The following is an 18,304-nucleotide window of genomic DNA, read 5'->3' as shown; positions in this document are numbered from 1 at the left end:
TTTTAAATAAAGTAAATTGGAGGATCCTTATAAGCCTCACCATGGAGACCAGAGCGCGAACTGTTACCATGGAAACAGTTTTAAGTCCACTCTGCCTGGAGTTATGAATACCACACATTCAGGTATTCGCGTGGATCGGATATGATGGGAAAGCATTTTAAGTTTCTCACTGGAAGCATGACCTTCGTATCAAATGAACTTCAATGCCCTAGAAGTGCCCCCATCTCTGGTACAGGAAGGGGAAACCCATGGCTCCTGGCCTCCCCCCCCCCCCCCAACAGGTCCTGATTGAGTTTGGAGTAGAGGCTAAGCAATTCATGTTTTACACAAGCTTCCCAGGCGCTGCTAAGAGCCAGGCCAATGTGAGAATCTCGCAAACAAGGGTCTGGGTAGGTAGTCATCAGAAATGGTGTCTCAGTTTGTTTTTGGTTCAGTAAGAGTTTTTCTTGCTCTTTTATTTTTATTATTTTATTAATTTTTATTAATTTTCTATTTGAGAGAGAGAGAGAGAGGGTGTGAGCCAGGCAGAGGGGCACAGAGAGAGAGAGAGAGAGGGAGAGAGAGAGAGAGAGAATCTCAAGCAGGCTCCATATAGCATGGAGTCCAACACGGGGCTCTACCCTACAACCCTGGGATCATGACCTGGGCTGAAATTGAGAATCTGATGCTCAACCGACTGAGCCACCCAGGCGACCCTAGAGATGTATCTTCATGTTGAAAATGAATCACAATAGATTACAATTTGTAAAAAGGTAGTTCTTTCCTAAGTATTTATACTCAATTCACTTATCTTACTCTATTTAGTAATTGGACACGTTTTAGCCATCGCTTAAAAAAAAATGTTCATTTATTTATTTATTTTGAGAGAGAGAGAGCGAGTATGGGCAGGGGAGGGGCAGAGAGAGAGAGAGAGAGGCAGGGAGAATCCCAAGTAGGCTCTGCACTGTCAGCGCAGAGCCCAATGTCCGGCCTGATCTCCCAAACCGTGAGATCATGAACTGAGCCCAAATCAAGAATCAGATGCTTGATCGACTGAGCCACCCAGGTGCCCCTAGCCATCACTTTCAGAGGGATTTTTACAATTTAAATTCCCTTAGATATTTCCAACTATTTGTTTAATTATAAGCTACTTGATTTTTTTAAGGACCTCAAACTTTCAAACTTTCTCAAATTCTTAAATTTAACTTGAAATTTGAACTTCGATTGTCTTCAGTATTCTAACAGTACAAAAGCACCGTGAGATTTCACCAAAATCATCACAGATCAAATAGTTACACATTTTAAATTTGAATCACTGTGCTAATTTCTCTGACTCTGACCACCCAATCATTAAACACTTGGCAAGTAGACTTCCTTTCTGATCCACCGTCTGCGGTGGACCTGCCACCAAGATGTAGATTTCCGTGGAAACCCTTAGGGTGAAGACCATCACTCTCGAGGTGGAACCCTCGGATACAATAGGAAATGTTAAAGGCCAAGATTCAGGATAAGGAAGAAATTCCTCCTGTTCAGCAGAGACTGATCCTTGCTGGCCGGCAATTGGAAGATGGACATCCTTTGACGGACTACAACATTCAAAAGGAGTCCGTTCTTCATCGCGTGTTGAGACTTCGTGGTGGTGCTAAGAAAAGGAAGAAGTCTTATGCCACTCCCGAGAAGAATAAGCATGAGAGAAAGAAGGCTAAGCTGGCTGTCCTGAAATACTATAAGGTTGGATAAGTATGACCAAATTGGTCGTCGTTGTTGGGAGCGCCCTTCAGATGAACGTGGTGCTGGAGTGTTTATGGCTGGCCACTCTGACAGAAGTTATTGTGGCAAACATTGTCTGACCAATGCTTCAACAAACCGGAAGACACGTAATTGTATGTGGGGTAACGAAAGACGTGAACTAAATGCAAATAAACAAAGCAAACAAGAGCACTTTGCAGGCATATAAAATTCGAATTCACAAATTCCACAACACAAAAATGCCTCTATTAGACTTGATTTTCTTAAACATTTCTAGACAATTCTAACTCCTCTCGGGGAGAAAATGTCCTCCTTGCTTGTCAGTCTGAGATTGGGGAAGCAACAGCAGCGGATGGGGTCTGCTGAAGATGCATTTTAGTCACTCTATACATATTAGGGTTTAGAGTTTTTTTTTTTTTTCTAGAGATCCTGGGCGACAGCTCTCATGGGGCCAGTGGTCACCACTGCCGCGGTGGTAACATGGAGACTTGGAGCCCATGGTCTCCACCAATGGGGCTGTGTGTCCCAGCCAACGGATCTAGGCACCACAGGGTAGTGAGTATGTGGGGTTATACTTTTTCAAAATTATATATATATTTATCTTTTCTTTTTTTTTTTTTTTAATAGTTTAAGACATATGGAAGTGATACTGTCATTTTAAGTCAGAGCTCCCCAGGCCTGGGGATTGAGATGGGAGGAGGGGCTGGATGCTAGGACTCTCACCTGATAAATGTGCCTTCTAGGAGAGGGTAATCATAACGGATATCCCCTTAAGGACAATAGGCAATGGATTCCCAAATAACCAGGGTCTGAGAAGTAGTTCTCCATCTGGATTTGGTGAAAGAGGGTCATAAGTTGGTGAATTCAACGAAGAGTGGTCTGTATCAGTGAGGGTAAAGGCTAAGCTGCTATGACAAAGAGCCCCCTATCAAAAATAGAGCTTTATTTGACTTTCACTTAAGAGCCCTATGGAAAATGGGCCAGATTGACCCAAGAGCCTCTGTCCCACGTGACCACTGTGTGACCCAGGTACCCAAATGCTGTTGCTCTACCACCATCAAGACTACTTACACTGGGGTTCTTGGACCTCCAGAGAGTCCATGGATAGAGTTCAGAAGCTCCGTAAGTTGGAATAAGAAAAAAATTACATCTCTGCTTTATATGTAGCATTTTCCTCAATTCCAAGTATAGGCAACGAACCATAGTACTGTTAGCAGTACTATTCTGCTAATAGTACTATGATTATGAATTTATAATGAATTCATGATTATGAATTTATCACCAATACAAATAGTAGATATTTCATATCAGTTTCAATCATCTTGAAATATCACTTGTATTCATCATCGTCTTGAAATTATGGTAATTATCAGACCTGTTGCTACTTAGTTGATACATCACTAAAGAAATGTATGGTATTTAAAAAAAATTTTTTTATTGCGTATTTAATTTTCACAGAGAAAGAGAGACAGAGCACGAGTGGGAGAGGGGCAGAGAGAGAGGGAGACACAGCATCCAAAGCAGGCTCCAGGTTCTGAACCATCAGCACAGAGTCTGACGTGGGACTTGAACCCACGAACTGCGAGATCATAACCTGAGCCGAAGTCAGCCACTTAACCAACTAAGCCACCCAGGCACCCCAAGAAACAGTTTTTTAAAACGTTTATGATATTTTAATAGTGAATTCCAATATAATTTCTTTATAATTTTCAAGAATTTTGGGGGGGTAAACTCTACCCCTCAACATGGGACTTGAACTCACAACCCCAAGATTAACAGTTGCATGCTTCACCAACTGAGCCAGCCAGGTGCCCCAAGAATGATATATTCTATTTATTTATTTTATATTCTACCTTTTCACTGCATTATATATATATATAAGGTGAATAAAATAAACACAGATCTTAAGTGTATAAGTAAGTGAAATTATATGTTTTAATGGTATCAAAATATAGAACTTTTTCATTATTTCAGGTATGTCCTGTGCCCTTTTGTGGCGCCCCTCTTGCAAATTATTCGGACCCCTGTATCATTAATTAGTGTTATCTGTTCTTTACATTCATATAAGTGAAACCATGTAGTATGTATACTTTTTTAAAAGACTTAATATTTTTTTTTTGGAACAGTTTTAGGTTTACAACAACATTAAGATGGAGGTACAGAGATTTCCCATAGCTACCCTGTTCCCACACATGCACGGTCTCCCCCATTAACGCCTCTCCAGAATGGTACATTTTTTGCCAAGAAGGAACCTATGATGACACATCATAATCACTCAAAGTCCATAGTTTACTTCAGAGTTCACTTTTGGTGTTGTGCAGTCTATAGATTTGGGCAAATGCTTAATGATGTAGATCTATCATTATAATATCATGCAAAATATTTGCACTGCTCTCAAAATCTATGCTATGCCTCTTCGTCTTCCCCTGTGACCCCAGAGCCCTTTCGTATCACGATATAATTGGCATATAACATTACATTAATTTCAGGGTATACAACATCGTGATTTCATACTTGTATATATTGCAAAATGATAGCCACAAAGTCTAGCAAATGTATGTACACTTTTGTGTTGGCTTCTTTCATTCAACCTAATGTCTTGAGATTCATCCCAGTTTTTGTGCATATTGTTAATCCATTCTCTTTATTTTGTGTGGTATTTCATTTTATGACTAGAAACGATCGATTTACATATTCTTCTGTTGATGGACATGAGTCACTTCCTGTTTTTGACATAAATAAGGCCACCATGAACATCTATGTCTTTAGTATATATGTGTGCTCATTTCTCTTGGATATACACGTACGGGTGGGGTTGCTGGGTCATGGATAAACCTATGTTTAGCTTTAGTGGATACTGCCAAACTATTTTTCAAAGTGGTTGGATGAAATTATACTCCTCCTAGCAAGCAACGTATAAGAGTTCCAGTTGCCCCACATTCTCACGGATATAAGGGGTTTTCTGTCTTTTAAACTTCAGCCACTCCCGTGGGTGTTTTGTGGTGTATTTTATTTTATGCACTTAATTTTCTGAGGAGGCATCCCTAGGTGTCACCAGACTCTAAGGTGTGCATTGCACAAAAGGTCCTAAGAACGCTGTATTAGGTCACAGTCATGGTCCAGCTATGACCTGGTCAAATGCCTGGTCAAAACTGGGCACTTTGGTTTTCCAACTCTAGGGAAGGACAGAAAGCAGAAGTTCAGGATGAGCAATTTCCTTTCAAGCAACGAGGAAGTTGCTCGTTGCTTAGTCACTTACTAACTTAGTCACTTGGCCACACCTAGCCTCCCGGCGCATCTGGGAAATGTAGTCTCTAGCCGGGCAGCCCTGTGCTCAGACTACACTCTATTAATACAGAGGACAGGGTGATGGATTACTAGCAGTCTCCACCGCAAGATGCTATTGACCATCCCAGTGATTTTTTGGTGGGGCAGATTTTCACAGCAGCATAAATGAACCTCCACCTAGGGCGAGGAACTGTTGAATCACCCACTCACCCTGTCCTGACTTTCGGCAACATATTCCCAGGGCCTGGGGCAGTGTCTCCCAGGGAAGTTGGGCACCAGTTTCAGGCTCTCATGCTGAATTTGCCCCTCAGGCAAATGTGTAGATTGACTAAGTCTATGGGGTTCTCTCTACATAAGACATGACATTTGTTTGAGATGTGTCAGTAAGTACCTGCATGACCCAAGGGTGAGTAGGACAGTTTTATTCAGGTCTTGGGGAAGAATTGCTGACAGGGTTGGTACACGATGGCCTAAGTCATGCCTTTGTGAAATACCGTGCGTGACCCTTCACTCTTCAACAGCATTTCAAAAATGTGTTGAAACCTTTCCAGGAAGTTGTCACAGTGTCCTGTCCAAACCCTCTTGGGTCATCCATGAATGTGGTTACCTACTTTTCAGATTGGGTACAGTGGCTACCCAAAGACATCTGTGGGCCTCAGAGTCAGCTGTCCCGATTCCCTGGGCCATGCACTTAAATGGCAGTTATGGAGGAGGGCAAATGGTGAGGTGGGAAGAAGTGAGAACACGTCTGTGAGTGGAAATGCACAGATAGCAGCAAAACTACGCGGTTGCCTTGCTCAGGACTTCGGGAAGTGTACGTTGGCCTGGATTCTACCAATGCCAAGTTGATGGAAGAGGCTTTGCCATGTAACTGAAGGCCAGCATTGAACCCAATACTCTTTTTTCATAGTAACCTCACACACGCCAGCAGGGGTTGGGATGGAGCTTTGAGTCCACAAGAAAACCCAAAGAGGGCAATGATAAAGAGATTAAATCTTGCAGTGTGAACCATGTGTAATTTAAAACATATCTACTTGGAAACAACCAAAGAAAAGCAAAAAGCCAAACTACATCTGGAAAGTGGAGACTCACCCCAAGCCCCCTTCTCCCCACTGGGAGCAGTCTTGGGCTCCTGTGTTTGTACCTCCCCTCTATTTAGCAGACATAAGCAGAGATGAGACTAGTTTTGATTTACAACTCAAGGAAGGGGCTGGGAAAATCTCTACAATGCTACAGAAGGTTTGGGATCTACTGACATCTGGGGGCAAAGGAGGAGGAAATATGGTGCCACCAAGAAGGGGGGGGTAGGGATTTGGGGGGAAGAAAAGAAACTAAAAAGGCAAACAGCATTGGGAAGAAAGTGTGTTTACCCAAAGAATTGCTTCTATGAAGGGAAGTTTGGGCAGTGAGTCGGGGCTCTCTAGTATGACACAGAGGGATGTGTTAGTAAGAATAGAAAGTCTGAACTGCTGTCTTTATCATCCTCTCCCTAAAGCCCCCAAACTCTGTACCATGTGGGTATTAATGCTGGAGCCCCTGAGTTTGCTTGAGTCCTGTGTGATGTATACGAATGCCCCGGACATCCACCTTCCTCCCCCCACCCCCCCGCCACTCCCCACATCCCAGGAGCACTCAGGACACGTCTGTGGGTTGCACAGGTGTTCAGAGTTCATCAAGGGGGCTTTGTGGAAAACCCAGCTCTCCGAACATCATTTGGTTACAGGGGTTGTTTAGACTGTACCTAAGTTTTGAACGTGTGCATTCCATTCAGGTTTGTTCCAAAGTTCTAGTTTGGGAAACATTATAAGTAGGTTTCTCATGAACACTTCTGAGGAAAAAAAAACCACACAAGCGAAAACACCCCGTTGGCTGGGGCTCTGCCGACAGATCTGAATAAAAACTTCTCGGTTGGCACAAGAGACACTAGGATCTTTTGAAAGAAGCCTCATGCCTGCTCGGCAAAACGTGAATGTGCTGACTGTATGAAGAGAGCACATTATCCTCACTTGGCAATACACACAAAAAGTGTGTTTACGGGACAATAAAATTCTGACCGTAACTTAGTACTCTTTTTTCCCCTCATTTGCAGTATTTGGTTTAATTAAGAAGCGAAACCGTGAAGGTTTTCGTGGCAATCTGGCGGTACACGTTTGTATCGAACGTAAAATTCCATTTGGTGTTTGGGGGCAAAGTTACCAGTTCCCTCCTGTATGGGTAAGTTTCTTGGAAAGTGAAGGAGGGTCAGTGTTGGGATCCAACCTTTTACTTGTTTTTGTTGTTGTTGTTGTTGCTTTTCTCCTTTAAAAAAAATTTTTTTAAGAGAGAGCGCAGGGGCCGGAGAGGGGCAGAGAGAGAGAGAAAAGAGAGAGAATCCCAAGCAGGCTCTACACTCAGCATGGAGCCCAACTTGGGGCTCGACGTGGGGCTCTACCCTATGACCCTGGGATTATGATCTGAGGTGAAATCAAGAGTCAGATGCTCAGTTGGGGCACCCAGGTACCCCGGGATCCAACCTTTTTCTTAAACATGGTAACGTGCTTGGCCATGCAGAAGCGAGGCAGAGAGGCGGAATTGGCCAGGACGCTTCATCGACAGGACAAGAACCCTTGAAAAATCCATGTACAGGGAGGAAATTGTTGATAGCATCACCAGTCATTTCCAAACAGCATTTTATTAGCATTATTCTCACAGCCGAAAAATATGGCAAGAACACAGCCTCCATCTAAGATGTAACAGGGGCATCACAAATGAAGGGAGAGAGGCAATGGCATTCTCTTGTTTGCTTCAAATCCTTTACTAACATTAATTTCATTAGAAGAAGCAGCTAATAATAAAATGCAACCATAGGAAAACTGGAAGAAAATATAACTGAATACTAATCAAATCTCAGGTGTGTGGATATGAGGAAGTCCTTTAAGTTTAGAAGAAATCACACAGCAAAAAAGATAGATATGCGTGCATATTTTGAAATGCAATATCTGCAAATACTAAAAAAGGTGAAAAAAGAAAAGATTGGAAAATATCACAGGTCAATGAGAAACAAGTGATTAATTGTTGCCTTAGATCAGGTTTCCTGGCAACTGGCTCAGATAAAGCTTTGGTCTACAAGTATTCTTGGCTCTACATGTCTGTCAATGGATGAACAGATCAAGAAAATGTGATAGATTTATACAGCAGAATGTTTATTACTCAGCCTTAAAAATGAAGAAAGTCCTGTCATTTGTGACAACATGGATGAACCCAGAGGGCATTATGCAAAGTAAAATAAACCAGACAGAGAAACACAGGTATTGCATGGTATCACTTACATGTGAATCTTTAAAAAAATGTCAAACTCATAGAAACAGACAGCAGAATGGTGACTGCCAGGGGCTGGGGGTGGAAGAAATAGGGAGAGGCTGGTAAAAGGTTACAAACTTTCAGATATAAGCAGAATGAGATCTGAAAATCTACTATATGACTTGGTGACTATAGCTGATAACACTGTACCATAGGATTGAAATTTGCTGACAGAATAGAACTTAAATGTTCTTACCAAAAAAAAAAAAAAAAAAAAAAAAAAAAAGGAGAATCTTTTCACAACGTATACATATATCAGATCATCACATTCATACTTTAAATATCTTACAATTTTATTTGTCAATTATACTTCAGTAAAGCTGAAAGAACAAAAGGTTTATTGGAGAAGGTTCCAGAAAGAATGCCCTCGAGGGAGGGAGGGCAGCAGGGCTGGGCAGAGGGAGGGAGAAGCTGAGCAGTGATGTAGCAGTAGCTAAGGCTTCAGATGACCCTGCAGAATTGTCTCAGATTGAGTCAAGGGGGCTGGTCTCCACTGGACTCCTCTATGGGTGCCCCCAGAGAAGGGGGCTTAACCTTCAGCAAAGGCGTTCCCTTCCCCGAAGACAATTACCAGGGAGGGAAGCAGTTTTGAAATGTCCACAGCTAGACTGCCTGGCAATGGGGCAATGGGAACCCCCACCTTCTAAGGGTTTCTAAGCGGCAACTGTGAAAGTTAAATAAAAGGAAATCTCATTTAAAATGGAATCTGGAGGCCAGAAGGGGGAGCTCTCATGCCCTACCACTCCTTGTCAGTTGCAGACCCAAACCGGAAGTGATGTACCTTGCAGGTCAATACTGCTTTACTACCCCAGCTGCCGGGAGAAGGGTTTTCCCCTCCTCCTCACAACAGCCCAGCCAATGAGAGACGGTCACAGCTCAGCCTTGGAAAATCTACTGCACTTTGAATTCCTAGTTTAGTCCAATGGACTTTTGCTTTTAACGACCGCTCCCATGGCCTCTCTTTCCTCTATAAAAGAGCATTCCTTTCCTTTGTTCTCTGGACTTGCCTGTGGTCTCACTGTGCCTTACGAGTTCTGAGCTGCAGTTCTCTGCTATTCTTGCATAAACCCATTTTTGGCTGGCAAAATGACTGGCAGTTTCATTTTTAAGGTTAACACACCCATCACATTCACTATAAAGAGCCAAACACTGTAAAAACTCACAGCGATAGTAGGAGACACAATGATTCCAATACATAAATTAACAAAGGACATGACTAGACCATCCCCCATTCATGAATGGGAAAATGTCCAACATCACTGGTAATCAAAGAAACACAAGTCAAAAATAATAAAGCGTAATTTTTGCCAATTAAAATATACAAAATACAATAGCCAGTTCCAGAGGAACTGCAATGTTATCCGCGTACATTACTGACGTGGAGGATAAATTGTTACACCCCTTTTGGAAAGCAGTTTGACGTTCTATACCAATCCCTAAAAATGCCCCTACTTCTTTGACCCAACAATTTCCACCTCAAAAAAAATTACCCTAGAGAGAAAAGTTTTTTCATTATTTGAAAAGACTATACGCATGAAGATATTTGTTACAGCATTACCTATAAATGTGGAGAAAATTATATAACTTAAACGTTCAATGACAGAGAAAAAATTTTAAGTAAATATAATTATGAAGCTATGTAGCTATAGAGAAAAGGCTTTAAACACGTTATTTTAACAGATAGTGGAATTCTATATAGACATGGTTACAACTATAACGGACTTTTTTTTTTTTTTCGAGAGATAGAAAGTGCGTGAGTGTGTACATGAGCAGGGGAGGGGTAGAGGGAGAGGGAGAGAGAGAAACTCAGGCAGGCTTTTCAGGATTGTGAGATCATGACCTGATTCGAAATCAAGAGTCAGATGCTTAATCAACTGAGCCACCCAGGCGCCCCGCAACTATAACAGATTCTAAAAACACAAACTAGGAGGAAGTAGGAGAGTAACCAAAGAATGTTAAAATTCAAGGGAAGAATAAATAGATGTAAATAGCAATGGCAATTTTGAAAAGTCGGCGGCACTACTCTAAAACATTTATGAAGTGTTCTAGTGATTTATTGCTATATAACAAACCACCCCAGACTCAGTAGCTTGAAGAACAGTAATCATTTTATTATCATCTCTCATGAATCTGGGCCTTGACCGGGCTCAGCTAGGTGGTTCTTACTTGGGAATCCACATGGCGTTATAGTCAGATGGTGGCGGGGGATGCAATGTCTAAAGAATTGCTCACAGCCAGATCTGGTAGGTACTTGGGCTGGGAAAACTCAAACTGCCGAGGCTGGAACGATGGGGCCCCTGGTCATCTCTCTCTTCCACATGCCCTTTTCAACATGGTGGGTTTGCAGTGGCAACACTTCTTGGATATGGCTAAGGACTCCCAAAGCCAGTGTCACCCAGGGCCATTTTCATCGCATAATATTCCTTGAGGCAATTACAAGGAATAAACCCAGTTTGAAGAAACCCAGTTTCAAGAAGAGGTCACAGAGCTTACACCTCCGAATGGAGGAACGCTAAGGTGCTAGAAGACCATGTGAGATGGGAAGTATTATTTCAGCCATTTTTTTGCAAAATGCAATCTGCCACACAAAACTGCAATAGTTCAGTAGGTTTATAGCAATGTAAAATAAAACATTCTCATCGATGGCACAAAACAGAAAGTCAAACAACTGGATTTGTTCTATTTAAATTTTAATATATGATTAAATAATCATCTAAACTCAGTGGGAATGAAAAATTATTCGATTACTTATGTTGCAATAATCGATGACTTTTTTTTTAATGTTTATTTATTTTTGAGAGAGAGAGAGTGCGAGCAGGGGATCGACAGAGACAGAGAATCTGAGGCAGGCTTCAGCCTCTGAGCTGTCAGCACAGAGCCCGTCGCGGGGCTCGAACCCAGGAACCATGAGATCATGACATGAGCCGAAGTCGGATGCTCAACCAACTGAGCCACCCAGGCGTCCCACAATAACTAATGAATTAAAGAATTAAATGTAAAAAAAGAAAAAGCTGAAAAAATATCAAAGCACTGAGATGGGTGGGGCACTTCAGAAGCTTAAAGTTGTAAGAGAAATCCCAAAGGAAGAGATTTTTAAATGACTAAATAGTTACAATAGACTTCTAAGTTAAGAAAAAATCCCATTTTGGGGTGCCTGGGTGGTTCAGTCCGTTAAGCGTCCAACTTCGTCTCAGATCCTGATCTCATGGCTTGAGGGTTCGAGCCTTGCATTGGGCTCTGTGCTGACAGCTCAGAGCCTGGAGACGGCTCAGATTCTGTCTCAGCTTCTCTGCCCCTCCCCTGCTCATGCTCTCTCTCTCCCTCTCTCTCTTTCTCTCAAATATAAAATAAAACATAAAAAAATTTTTAAATCCCATTTTCCAAATAGAAAAAGAAATAAATGACAAACTTTGAGATATACTTTAAGTAAATGCAAAAGAAACAAGGTTAATATCTTCTAATGTATAAAGAGTTCATGCAAATAAATGAACTAATGGTAAAAGACAAGAGATAATTCATAATAGAATGCAAGAAGAAACTAATTTTGTAAATTGTCATAGAACGTATAATACATAAGCTGTATAATATAAAGTTTACCATTTTAACCATTTCTTTTTTTATATTTAAACATTTTTAAACATTTACTCATTTTTGAGAGACAGAGTGTGAGTGAGGGAGGGGCAGAGAGAGAAGGAGACACAGAATCTGAAACAGGCTCCAGGCTCCGAGCTGTCAGCACCGAGCCTTATGCAGGGCTCAAATTCACAAACTGCAAGATCATGACCTGAGCTGAAGTCGGACACTTAACCGACTGAGCTACCCAGGTGCCCCCATTTTTTAAAAAATGTTTATTTATTTATTTTAAGAGAGAGAGAGAGAGAGAGAGAGAGAGAGAGAGAGACTGCAAACAGGAAAGGGGCAGAGACAGAGGGAGACAGAATCCCAAGCAGGCTCCACTGGTTAGCACAAAGCCTGACATAGGGCTTGATCCCACGAATCTTGAGCTCATGACCTGAACCAAAATCCAGAGTTAGATGCTTAACCAACTGAGCCACCGACATGCCCCCATTTCAACCATATCTAAGTATACGGTTCAATGGCATCAAGTACATCCACATTGCTGTGCAACCATGACCACCGTCCATCTCCAGAACCCTTTTCATCTTGTAAAACTGAAACTCTGCATCTATTAAGCGATAACTGACTCCCTCCAGCCCCTGGAAGCCACGATTCTCCTTTCTGTCTCTATGAATTTGACTGCTCTTGCTCTCTCATGTAAGTGGAGTCATATGGTATTTCTTTCGACTGGCTTATTTCGCTCATCCTCAAGGTTCATCCATGTTGTGGCATGTGTCAGAATATCCCTTCTTTTTATTTTTTTAAAGTTTTTTTTTTCAATGTTTTTTATTTCTTTTTGGGACAGAGAGAGACAGAGCATGAACGGGGGAGGGGCAGAGAGAGAGGGAGACACAGAATCGGAAGCAGGCTCCAGGCTCCGAGCCATCAGCCCAGAGCCTGACGCGGGGCTCGAACTCACGGACCGCGAGATCGTGACCTGGCTGAAGTCGGACGCTTAACCGACTGCGCCACCCAGGCGCCCCCCCATCCCTTCTTTTTAAAGCTGAAAAATATTCCACTGTATGTGTAGACCACATCTGGTTCATCCATTCATTCATTCATTCATCCACCAATGGAGAAACCATTTTGTAATATTGTAAAACGAATACATGTTTACGTTTAGAAATGCAAACAGTTGAGAAAAGCATAAAATAAAAAAGCCAAAGTCTTCTGCTCCTCTTTATTGTTGGCATTCATCACAGTACGTCCTGTTTAGCACTCAACCATGCATCTCTCCAGAAAGTTTGTGTGTTTGTAGAAGCCTGCTCAGATGCTCACCTCATCTTTCTTTCTTTGGTCCCTGGGCTGTTCTCTGAAGACAAGACTCCTGAAGGTGTTAGATGTAAAACTGGCTGGCACAGCCTAATCGTAGTATAATATTAGGCTTTGACCCTATGTTTAAAATATATTTAAAACAAATGTATGTGAGATTTTTGTCCTGATCAATCCGGGCTTCTGAACTCTTGCCCCCTCCTGAGAAGAGTCATAGCTAGACTCAACCAATCTGTAAAGAGGAGGCCCCCACAATGGCCCTGTCTTTAGGAAAGCCTGAGGTGACAGCAAATGACTCACCTGGGGCTGCTTTTATTACACCTGCTCAGAGCCAGTCATGGACATATGGTACGGACTTGGGGACCTTCAGCTATTGGAATGAACCTGCCTAAAGGGAGAGATACTGTGACTCTAAACTCCGCTCATGGGCTTTCTTTCCCCTTTTTCCCCCCTCTGGGTCTCAAGAGACCAGGAACATCAAAGACAGGTTATTCTGAACATATGCTCTGAAATCTGAAGTCCAGGCTGTGAGGGAGGTTCCAACTTTCAAAGAAGACTGCTCGGGAATTCGGTTACTTCTGAAGTTAGGCAGTAAGTCCTTAATTGTAATGCATCCAAAGAGTCAAAGTGGAATTTGCAGCAAGGCACGATGCTGGGTCCTTTGAATTAGAAGATGAAACGGCCACAGGGCTTTTTCAGGCTCTTTCTGCCCAAGGTTATCAAGGTTTGGGCTGAAGAGCTAGATCCTAAGTAAGATTTGGGCCTTCTTGCCCAGAAAGCAACCCAGTCGGGAAGGGTGGGCCACAACTGTGGGATAGACAGATAGTCGATCTACATGGGATAGACAGAGGGAAGTCATAAATACCAACTGGGTTAGTTCACTAGGGTTACTATAACTGGATGGCTTAGAACAGCAGAAATTTATTGTCTTGCAGTTTTGGAGGCCAGAGTCTGAAATCAAGATGTCCCCCAAGTCATGCTTTCTCTGTGGGTGCTGGGGAAGGATCTGTCCCAGGTCTATTTCCTTGGCTTGTAAGATGACTGTCTTTTTTCTGTGTCCCTTCACATCATCTTCCCCCTGTAAGAGGCAATCTCTGTGCCCAAATTTCCCATTTTTAGTAGGACACCAGCCCTATTAGATTAGAGCCCACCCTAACGACCCCATTTTAACTCGATTACCTTTGTAAAGACCCTATTTCGAAATCCAGTCACATTTTGAGGTACCAGGGCCTAGGACTCCAATATATCTTTTTGAGGGGACACAATTCAACTCATGATACCAGCCCAATCCCATAGCCAGCTTCAGAAAAATAAATAAAGTCCTTCCATCTGTATTTTGTCGCTTAATGCCAGTGAACTAATTACTACCCTTTTCCCTTTTTAAAAGAAGTTATTGGGGCGCCTGGGTGGCGCAGTCGGTTAAGCGTCCGACTTCAGCCAGGTCACGATCTCGCGGTCCGGGAGTTCGAGCCCCGCGTCGGGCTCGGGGCTGATGGCTCGGAGCCTGGAGCCTGTTTCCGATTCTGTGTCTCCCTCTCTCTCTGCCCCTTCCCCGTTCATGCTCTGTCTCTCTCTGTCCCAAAAATAAATAAACGTTGAAAAAAAAAATTAAAAAAAAAAAAAAGAAGTTATTATAACTTGTTTTTTTCCCTTCTGTCTTCTACGTCATGGTGAATGTGATATTGTTGCTTGAATGAGCCAATGACTTTAAGGTACAGAACACTGAAACAGAATCTCAGCAGAACTAGAGAAGCATGGGCCTGGCCTGCGATCCTGGCCTTGGGGAATGTGGCTCCATGAAATGACTTCTGTAGGCAGCTGCTGAATTTAACTTGGGTTATGTCCTCTTGGGGAGAGAGGGGTGCATAGGAGATTAGCTCAGTTGTATTAGACAGGGCCGTCTCTAACCGGACAAAGGAAGCAGTGTATACAGAAAATAGAGAAGGCTGCCTCTCAAGGTCTTTTTCCAGTGGCCATGTCTGAACTAGGTGATTTTGCATAAACTAGACTAATAGGTTTCTGTTTCTTGTGTAATTTTAAATTTGCAATGGAGAGACCCAATGTGCGGTGAAGAATTAACCTAACCCCAAAGGAAGTCTGGCCTTTGCCCTCAGCTACTGGGAGGTGATCTCCTGGCCCTGGAATGTTCTGCCTGATGGGAGTGTCTTTGTTTGCCTAAGAGATTGGTCCACTGTACAGTCTTACAATGTGATTTATGATGGGGACTTTGGGCTACGTGGTGTCAGCCCTGCCTCTGGAAGGAACTGGCAATGAAGGGTATCAAACAGACCTGCAGGGGCTGGAGACTAGAGGCCAGGCATGTAGGCAGTGGGTGATGGAGCCCCAATAAAAACCTTGGACACCAAAGTCTCTGGTCAGTTTTCCTGGTTGGCAGTAGTCCAGGCATATTGTCATATCGTGGCTGGGAGGAGTTAACACGATCCGTAGCAAATCTGGAGAAGATGTCCATACAGAAACTCTGTGTCTGGACCCTCCTGGACTCTGTCCCATGTGTCCCGGCCCCTGGCTGATTTTAATGTTTTTCTTTTTCTTTTTAAAATTAAAAAAAAAAATTTTTTTTTAACGTTTATTTATTTTTGAGACAGAGAGAGGCAGAGCATGAACAGGGGAGGAGCAGAGAGAGAGGGAGACACAGAATCTGAAACAGGCTCCAGGCTCTGAGCTGTCAGCACAGAGCCCGACAAGGGGCTCGAACCCACGGACCGTGAGATCATGACCTGAGCCGAAGTCGGACGCCCAACCGACCAAGCCACCCAGGCGCTCCTTTCTTTTTAAATTTTTAAAAAATGTTTATTTATTTTTGAGAGAGAGAGAAAGAGAGAGAGAAAGAGAGACAGAGACAGAGACAGCATGAATGGGGGAGGGGCAGAGAGAGAGAGAGAGAGAGGGAGACACAGAATCTGAAGCAGACTCCAGGCTCTGAGCTGTCAGCACAGAGCACGACACAGGTCTCGAACGCACGAACCGCGAGATCATGACCTGAGCCGAAGTCGGGCGCTTAAGTGCCTGAGCCACCCGGCACCCCAATCTGTTTTTTTTTTCCTGTAATTTACTAGGACTATCAGTATTATAAAAACTGAAGGTGGTTTTGGGAATATCTCCAGCTTATAATTGATGTCAGAAGGAAAGACATTCTCTTGTGGGAACTGTTCTCTCTAACTGGGTTGTGGAGTAAATTCCTGCCCACAGGTTCTGGGAGTCCATGTTGCTGAATCATGTAAGTGGTGACTCTGAGGACAAGGTCCACAAATGCCTACTGCTGAGATGCTCAGAGCTGACTCTTTTTCCTTCTGGGCTTGTTCTTTCTATGGTTCTGCAATAGCTAGTATCTTTCCAATAAATTACATGTTTTTTCTTAAGCTTTTCCTAATTGGGCTCTGTTATTTGTAACCAAAAGAATTCTTAACTGCTCTAGAAGAGGTAGGGAGTGTTACAAAAGCATATGGTGGGGGATTTGACCACAGACGTCCCCAAGGAATGCCTCTAGATAAAAGCTGACTTAGGTGAAGACGGGACAGACCGAAGAACAAAAAGTGAGATAGACCTAAGTTTGATATGACACTGATCTGCTATTTCAAAAATTTGGGACATTGAGGGAAAAGGTCAAGCATTTATCCTGCCTCCCTGATGGGTTGTTTCACAGTAGACAATAGATGATGGGACAAGTTCTTCTTTGTAGAAGGATCAACATTAATGATTGCAGGGAGAGAGAGTGGGAAAATCACTGCATGTCTCCTCTAATGAAATATAGATGTAGGCACTGAAGAATGGTCTCTAAAGCCAGTTGGTGAACAGTTGATGGGGAATGTTCTACTGGATGGTCAGGCTGAGCATACCTGAATCACTGACCAGTCTTGGTGTGACTAACAGTCAGATAACCAGAACTGAGGGCGCTTCCTCATGAGATGTGGTAGGAAACATACAGCCCCACCTCTGATGTATTTTTGCCTTGACCAAATTGAATCTGATTGTCAACAAATTTTTGGATCTAACCATCAGCTTACAGGCAATGTGGGGCACATTAAATGTTAAATGGCCGACAAGGATTCGATCAGCCAAAATCAGATTGTGAGAAATTCTACGGGAAAAGTGTCCCAACGTCTTTAACAAATACGTGGTAGGAATAAAATGGAGAGGAGAGGTTAAATTAGTAAAGTCTCAAGGAGCTTTGAGACCTGTCAAATGCATTGTCTGGACCTAGTTTGAACCCTGTTTTGAACACCCTGACTGTGGAAAGACATTTGTAAGACAGTTGGGAAACTTTTAACATGGACTCTGTGTTTGATAATATTAAAGCAATTTTTTGAGAAGATAATGTTGTGGTTATGTTTGAAAAAAAAAAGAATGTTCATCTCTTAGAGTACATCCCAAAGTATTTCAGAGGGACTGTTATGGTTTTTACACAACATTACAATGTATTGAAAAGCGACAGTGGTGAAAATTACGTGATACTAGCACCCGAATAGAGAGATCAGTGGACTGAAATATCACAAAGTCCAGACTTCGTGGCTATAAAATAGCTGAGTCAGAGGAGATAGGTGAGAGGGGTGTAGCTAAAACAGAAATCGTGAAATAGTTACGATCGTTAAAGCTGGATGACAGGAAGTCGTTCTGTTCTGCACGTGGAGACAGCTTTTGCATGTTTTGTATTTTGACATTAAAAATTATTTTGGGGAAACTGGGTAACATACCTCACATCCTACCTGGGAATAAATAAATCTTAACTGTTAGAACAGAAACCGAAAAGCGCTGGAAGAAACCATGGGAGGATTCTTTTGTAACATCAAAAACGTGGCAGGATTTTCTAAGAATGATAGGTTTCTACTAGCCTTTTGATGTGACTGCATTGCATTTGTTAATGTTTTATTAATGCTTTGCTTCTCTCATAAAGGATGTTTGATGATAGTTGACTTTTCTGTGCTGCCTTGTCAGGTTTTCATATTAGGTTTAGGATACGTTAAAATGAACTGTGACGTTTCCCCTCTTCTCCGACTTGGGATGAAAAGTACCTATTTTGGAGATAGTTCTCCAGAAACTC

At 42.6% G+C, this 18,304-nt stretch overlaps 1 pseudogene; it reads left to right on the top strand.

Moving 5' to 3' along the window:
* The first annotated feature begins 1,391 nt into the window (after positions 1-1,391).
* Positions 1,392-2,048, top strand: LOC101099842 (annotated as a pseudogene).
* Positions 2,049-18,304: the final 16,256 nt, after the last annotated feature.

The sequence above is a fragment of the Felis catus genome, chromosome D3 (assembly GCF_018350175.1).
Source record: "Felis catus isolate Fca126 chromosome D3, F.catus_Fca126_mat1.0, whole genome shotgun sequence".
In the NCBI taxonomy this organism is placed as follows: Eukaryota; Metazoa; Chordata; class Mammalia; order Carnivora; family Felidae; genus Felis; species Felis catus.
This window is presented reverse-complemented; position numbering and strand designations above follow the sequence as displayed.